The sequence below is a fragment of the Arachis hypogaea genome, chromosome 17, assembly GCF_003086295.3.
Source record: "Arachis hypogaea cultivar Tifrunner chromosome 17, arahy.Tifrunner.gnm2.J5K5, whole genome shotgun sequence".
Classification (NCBI taxonomy): domain Eukaryota; kingdom Viridiplantae; phylum Streptophyta; class Magnoliopsida; order Fabales; family Fabaceae; genus Arachis; species Arachis hypogaea.
In genome coordinates, this window is record NC_092052.1 from 98,909,694 (window position 1) to 98,917,282 (window position 7,589).

At 37.1% G+C, this 7,589-nt stretch overlaps 1 non-coding gene across 1 annotated transcript; it reads right to left on the reverse strand.

Annotated features, from left to right (window-relative positions):
- Positions 1–3,168: 3,168 nt before the first annotated feature.
- On the reverse strand, positions 3,169–3,276 carry LOC112768632 (small nucleolar RNA R71). Its single transcript, XR_003186037.1, has one exon. It is a non-coding gene; the product is annotated as a small nucleolar RNA R71 (small nucleolar RNA).
- Positions 3,277–7,589: the final 4,313 nt, after the last annotated feature.

Sequence of the window (7,589 nt, forward strand, 5' to 3'; positions counted from 1 at the left end):
TTGGATGAGTATCTCTTGGATCTCTTAATCAGAATCTTCGTGGTATAAGCTAGATTGATGGCGGCATTCATGAGAGTCCAGAAAGTTTAAACCTTGTCTGTGGTATTTTGAGTAGGACTCTGGGATTGAATGACTGTGACGAACTTCAAACTCGCGAGTGCTGGGCGTAGTGACAGACGCAAAAGGAGGGTAAATCCTATTCCAGTATGATCGAGAACCTCAAATGATTAGCCGTGCTGTGACAGAGCATTTGGACCATTTTCACAAGAGGATAGGATGTAGCCTATGACCATGGTGATGCCTCTAGATGATTAGCCATGCAGTGACAGCGCATCGGACCATTTTCACAGAGAGGATGAAAAGTAGCCATTGACAATGGTGATATCTTTACATAAAGCCAGCCATGGAAAGGAGTAGGACTGATTGGATGAAGACAGCAGGAAAGCAGAAGTTCAGAGGGACGAAAGCATCTCTATACCTTTATCTGAAATTCTCACCAATGATATACATAAGTATTTCTATCTTTATTCTCTGTTTATTTATTATTATTTTCGAAAACTCCATAACCATTTGATATCCGCCTGACTGAGATCTACAAGATGACCCTAGCTTGCTTCATACCAACAATCTCCGTGGGATCGACCTTTACTCACGTAAGGTTTATTACTTGGACGACCCAGTGCACTTGCTGGTTAGTTGTATCAAAGTTGTGAATGAAAAATGATTTATTAAGACGTGCATACAAAGTTTTTGGCGCCGTTGCCTGAGATCACAATTTCGTGCACCAAGTTTTTGGCGCCGTTGCCGGGGATTGTTCGAGTTTGGACAACTGACGGTTCATCTTGTTGCTTAGATTAGGTAATTTTCTTTTTGTTTTATTTTCAAAAAAAAATTTCAAAAATCTTTCAAAAATTTCTCATCTGTTTTCGAAAATTATTCTAAAATTTTTTTAAGAATGAATTCTAGTGTTTCATGAAGCATGTTGAAGCCTGACTAGCTGTAAAGCCATGTCTAAATCCATTTGGACTGGGGCTTCCAACCCAACATTATCAAGAGCAAGCTAGTTGTTGCTAATCCACCTGCTGCTGTTCCTGATCCACCTGATTTACATGCTAAAGCTTGACTGGCTATTAAGCCATGTCTAACCCTCAGATTGGAGCTTTAGACTAAGAGTGCAAGATTCCTGAAATTCATATTAAAAAAATTTTGGAATCCTTATTTTTCTTTTTCAAATAATTTTCGAAAAATCCAAAAAAAAATCATAAAATCATAAAAATCAAAAATATTTTGTGTTTCTTTTGAGTCTTGAGTCACTTTCAAGTTTGGTGTCAATTGCATTTTTTCTAAAAAAAATTCTTTGCATTTTTCGAAAATCCATACATTCATGCATTGCATTCTTCATGATCTTCAAGTTGTTCTTGGCCAGTCTTCTTGTTTGATCTTCATATTTTCTTGTTTTGTGTCTTTTCTTGTTTTTCATATGCATTATTGCATTCATAGTGTCTGAACATGAAAGATTTCTAAGTTTGGTGTCTTGCATGTTTTCTTTGCATATAAAATTTTCAAAAATAAGTCTTGATGTTCATCTTGATCTTCAAAGTGTTCTTGGTGTTCATCTTGACATTCATAGTGTTCTTGCATTCATCACATGCTTTGATCCAAAATTTTCATGCATTGCATCATTTTTCATGTTTTTCTCTCTCATCATTAAAAATTCAAAAATTAAAAAATATCTTTCCCTTTTTCTTCTCATAAATTCGAAAATTTGAGTTGACTTTTTCAAAAATTTTTAAAATTCAATTGTTTTTTTTATGAGTCAAATCAAATTTTTCAATTTAAAAATCCTATCTTTTACAAAAATCTTTTTCAAAAATCAAATCTTTTTCATTTTTCTTATTTATTTTCAAAAATTATAAAAATCTTTTTCTTAATTTTATATTATATTTTCGAAAATATCATCAACAATTAATGTTTTGATTCAAAAATTTCAAGTTTGTTACTTACTTGTTAAGAAAGATTCAAACTTTAAGTTCTAGAATCATATCTTGTGATTTCTTGTGAATCAAGTCATTAATTGTGATTCTAAAAATCAAATCTTTTTCAAAAACTAATTTCAATCATATCTTTTCAAAAATATCTTCTTATCTTATCTTTTTCAAAAATTTGATTTTAAAATATCTTTTCTAACTTATTATCTTCTTATCTTTTCAAAAAATTGATTTTCAAAATTTGTTTCAACTAACTAACTAACTTTTTGTTTGTTTCTTATCTTTTTCAAAACTACCTAACTAACTCTCTCTCTCTAACTTTCGAAAATATCTCCCTCTTTTTCAAAAATTCTTTTTAATTAACTAATTGTTTCAAAATTCAATTTTAATTTGTTTCTTCTTTTAATTTTTGAAAATCACTAACCATTTTTCAAAAATAATTTTCGAATATCCTTCTCTCTCATCTCCTTCTGTTTATTTATTCATCTACTAACATCTCTCCCTCACTCACCAAAAAAATCCGAACCCTCTCTCTCTGAGTTCAGATTTTCTCTTCTTCTTTTCTTCTACTCACATAAGGGAACCTCTATACCTAGGCAAAAAGGATCCCTATTATTATTATTATTTTTCTGTTCCCTCTTTTTCATATGAGCAGCAGCAAGGACAAGAACATTCTTGTTGAAGTAGATCCAGAACCTGAAAGAACTCTGAAGAGGAAACTAAGAGAAGCTAAATTACAACAATCCAGCAAGCACCTTTCAGAAATTTCGAACAGGAAGAGGAGATGGCAGCCAAAAATAATAATAACACAAGGAGAATGCTTGGTGACTTTACTGCACCTAATTCCAATTTACATGGAAGAAGCATCTCCATCCCTACCATTGGAGCAAACAATTTTGAGCTGAAACCTCAATTAGTTTCTCTGATGCAGCAGAACTACAAGTTCCATGGACTTCCATCTGAAGACCATTTTCAGTTCTTAACTGAATTCTTGCAGATCTGTGATACTGTTAAGACTAATGGAGTAGATCCTGAAGTCTACAGGCTCATGCTTTTCCCTTTTGCTGTAAGAGACAGAGTTAGAGTGTGGTTGGACTCTCAACCCAAAGATAGCTTGAACTCTTGGGATAAGCTGGTCACGGCTTTCTTAGCCAAGTTCTTTCCTCCTCAAAAGCTGAGTAAGCTTAGAGTGGATGTTCAAACCTTCAGACAGAAGGAAAGTGAATCCCTCTATGAAGCTTGGGAGAGATACAAGGAACTGACCAAAAAGTGTCCTTCTGACATGCTTTCAGAATGGACCATCCTGGATATATTCTATGATGGTCTGTCTGAATTAGCTAAGATGTCATTGGATACTTCTGCAGGTGGATCCATTCACTTAAAGAAAATGCCTGCAGAAGCTCAAAAACTCATTGACATGGTTGCTAATAACCAGTTCATGTACACTTCTGAGAGGAACCCTGTGAGTAATGGGATGCCTCAGAAGAAGGGAATTCTTGAAATTGATACTCTGAATGCCATATTGTCTCAGAATAAAATATTGACTCAGCAAGTCAATATAATTTCTCAGAGTCTGAATGGAATGCAAGCTGCATCCAATAGTACTCAAGAGGCATCTGCTGAAGAAGAAGCTTATGATCCTGAGAACCCTGCAATAGCAGAGGTGAATTACATGGGTGAACCATATAGAAACACCTATAATCACTCATGGAGAAATCACCCAAATCTCTCATGGAAGAAACAAGTTTAGCAATAGCAAGCCTTTTCCATCATCCACTCAGCAACAGACAGAGAACTCTGAACAAAGTACCTCTAATTTAGCAAACTTAGTCTCTGATCTATCTAAGGCCACTCTGAGTTTCATGAATGAAACAAGGTCCTCCATTAGAAATTTGGAGGCACAAGTGGGCCAGCTGAGTAAGAAGATCACTGAAACCCCTCCTAGTGCTCTCCCAAGTAATACAGAAGAAAATCCAAAAGGAGAGTGCAAGGCCATTGATATAACCATCATGGCCGAATCCAAGGAGAAAGGGGAGGACGTGAATCCCAAGGAGGAAGACCTCCTGGGATGTCCAGTGATCAATAAGGAGCTTCCCTCTGAGGAACCAAAGGAATCTGAGACTCATCTAGAGACCATAGAGATTCCATTGAACCTCCTTATGCCATTCATGAGTTCTGATGAGTATTCTTCTTCTGAAGAGAATGAGGATGTTACTGAAGAGCAAGTTGCCAAGTTCCTTGGTGCAATCATGAAGCTGAATGCCAATTTATTTGGTAAAGAGACTTGGGGAGATGAACCTCCCCTGTTTACCAATAAACTAAATGCATTGGATCAACTGAGATTGCCTCAGAAGAAACAGGATCCTAGAAAGTTCCTAATACCTTGTACCATAGGTACCATGACCTTTGAGAAGGCTCTATGTGACATGGGGTCAGGAATAAACCTCATGCCACTCTCTGTAATGGAGAAACTGGGAATCTTTGAGATACAAGCTGCTAAAATCTCATTAGAGATGACAGACAATTCCAGAAAACAGGCTTATAGACAAGCAGAGGACATATTAGTAAAGGTTGAAGGCCTTTACATCCCTGCTGATTTTATAATCCTAGATACTGGGAAGGATGAGGATGAATCCATCATCCTTGGAAGACCCTTCCTAGCCACAGCAGGAGCTGTGATTGATGTTGACAGAGGTGAATTAGTCCTTCAATTGAATGAGGACTCCCTTGAGTTTAAAACTCAAGGACATCCTTCTGTAAACATGGGAAAGAGGCAAAGTAAGCTTCTCTCAAAACAGAGTCAACTAAAGCCCCCACAGTCAAACTCTAAGTTTGGTGTTGGGAGGCCACAACCAAATTCTAAGTTTGGTGTTGAACTCCCATATCCAAACTTTAAGTTTGGTGTTGGGGAGTCTCAACAATGCTCTGAACATCTGTGAGGCTCCATGAGAGCCCACTGTCAAGCTATTGACATTAAAGAAACGCTTGTTGGGAGGCAACCCAATTTTTATTTATCTAATTATATTTTTTATTAGTTATATGTCTTCATAGGTTCATGATCATGTGGAGTCACAAAAATAACTGAAAAAATTGAAGAAAAATAAAAAATAGCATAAAAAAACAGCACACCCTGGAGGAGGAGTTCACTGGCGTTCAAACGCCAGTAAGGAGCATCTGGCTAGCGTTCAACACCAGAACAGAGCATGGAGCTGGCGCTGAACGCCAAAAACAAGCATGAAGCTGGCGTTCAACGCCAGAAATATGCTGCATCTGGGCGTTGAACGCCCAGAACAAGCATCAGTTCGGCGTTTAAACGCCAGAATTGCATGCAAAGGCATTTTACATGCCTAATTGGTGCAGGGATGTAAATCCTTGACACCTCAAGATCTGTGGACCTCACAGGATCATCTTAGGATCTGTGAACCCCACAGGATCCCCACCTTACCTCCTCATAATCCTAGTTTTTTTTTCACATCTTCTTCTTCATCTATTCTTTCTTCTTCTACTCGAGGGCGAGCAACATTCTAAGTTTGGTGTGGTAAAATCATTGCTTATTTTGCTTTTCTATAACCATTGATGGCACCTAAGGCCAGAGAAACCTAAAAAAAAAAGGAGATAGAAGAGAAAAGGGAAGACAAAAGCTTCCACCTCCAAGTCATGGGAGATGGAGAGATTCATGTAAAGGATCTATAGCTCAGTGGTAGAACATTTGACTACAAATCAAGAGATCCCTGAGATACCTCAGGGGATACATTTTCCCCCACATAATTATAGGGAGCAACTAAGGGTGGAACATCAAGAGCACTCCATCATCCTTCATGAAATTAGAGAAGATCAAAGAGCAATGAGGGAGGAGCAACAAAGACAAGGAAGAGACATAGAAGAGCTCAAGGACATCATTGGTTCCTCAAGAAAGAAACGCCACCATCACTAAGGTGGACTCATTCCTTGTTCTTACATTCTCTGTTTTTCGTTTTCTATGTTAAGTGCTTATCTATGTTTGTGTCTTACTACATGATCATTAGTTTTTAGTAACCATGTCTTAAAGTTATGAATGTCCTATGAATCCATCACCTCTCTTAAATGAAAAATGTTTTAATTCAAAAGAACAAGAAGTACATGAGTTTCGAATTTATCCTTGAACTTAGTTTAATTATATTGATGTGGTGACAATGCTTCTTGTTTTCTGAATGAATGCTTGAACAGTGCATATGTCTTTTGAAGTTGTTGTTTATAAATGTTAAATATGTTGGCTCTTGAAAGAATGATGACAAAGAGACATGTTATTTGATAATCTGAAAAATCATAAAAATGATTCTTGAAGCAAGAAAAACCAGCAAAGAACAAAGCTTGTAGAAAAAAAAAGAAAGAAAAAAATGGCAAAAAAAAAAGAGAAAAAGAAAAAGCAAGCAGAAAAAGCCAAAAGCTCTTAAAACCAAAAGGCAAGAGCAAAAAGCCAATAACCCTTAAAACCAAAAGGCAAGGGTAATAAAAAGGATCCCAAGGCTTTGAGCATCAGTGGATAGGAGGGCCTAAAGGAATAAAATCCTGGCCTAAGCGGCTAAACCAAGCTGTCCCTAACCATGTGCTTGTGGCGTGAAGGTATCAAGTGAAAACTTGAGATTGAGCGGTTAAAGTCAAGGTCCAAAGCAAAAGAAGAGTGTGCTTAAGAACCCTGGACACCTCTAATTAGGGACTTTAGCAAAGCTGAGTCACAATCTGAAAAGGTTCACCCAGTTATGTGTCTGTGGCATTTATGTATCCGGTGGTAATACTGGAAAACAAAGTGCTTAGGGCCACGGCCAAGACTCATAAAGTAGTTGTGTTCAAGAATCAACATACTGAACTAGGAGAATCAATAACACTATCTGAACTCTAAGTTCCTATAGATGCCAATCATTCTGAACTTCAATGGATAAAGTGAGATGCCAAAAATATTCAAGAGGCAAAAAGCTACAAGTCCCGCTTATCTTATTGGAGCTATGTTTCATTGATAGTTTGGAATTTATAGTATATTCTCTTCTATTTATCCTATTTGATTTTCAGTTGCTTGGGACAAGCAACAATTTAAGTTTGGTGTTGTGATGAGCGGATAATTTATACGCTTTTTGGCATTGTTTTTAGTATGTTTTTAGTAGGATCTAGTTACTTTTAGGGATGTTTTCATTAGTTTTTATGTTAAATTCACATTTCTGGACTTTACTATGAGTTTGTGTGTTTTTTTGTTATTTCAGGTATTTTCTGGCTGAAATTGAGGGACTTGAGCAAAAATCAGATTCAGAGGTTGAAGAAGGACTGCTGATGCTGTTGGATTCTAACCTCCCTGCACTCAAAGTGGATTTTCTGGAGCTACAGAACTCAAAATGGTGCGCTTCTAATTGCGTTGGAAAGTAGACATCCAGTGCTTTCCAGCAATATATAATAGTCCATACTTTGGCCGAGTTTAGACAACGCAAAAGAGCGTTGAACGCCAGTTCTATGCTGCAGTCTGGAGTTGAACGCCAGAAACACGTCACGAACCAGAGTTGAACGCCAGAAACACGTTACAACCTAGCGTTCAACTCCAGAAAGAGCCTCTGCACGTGTAACATTCAAGCTCAG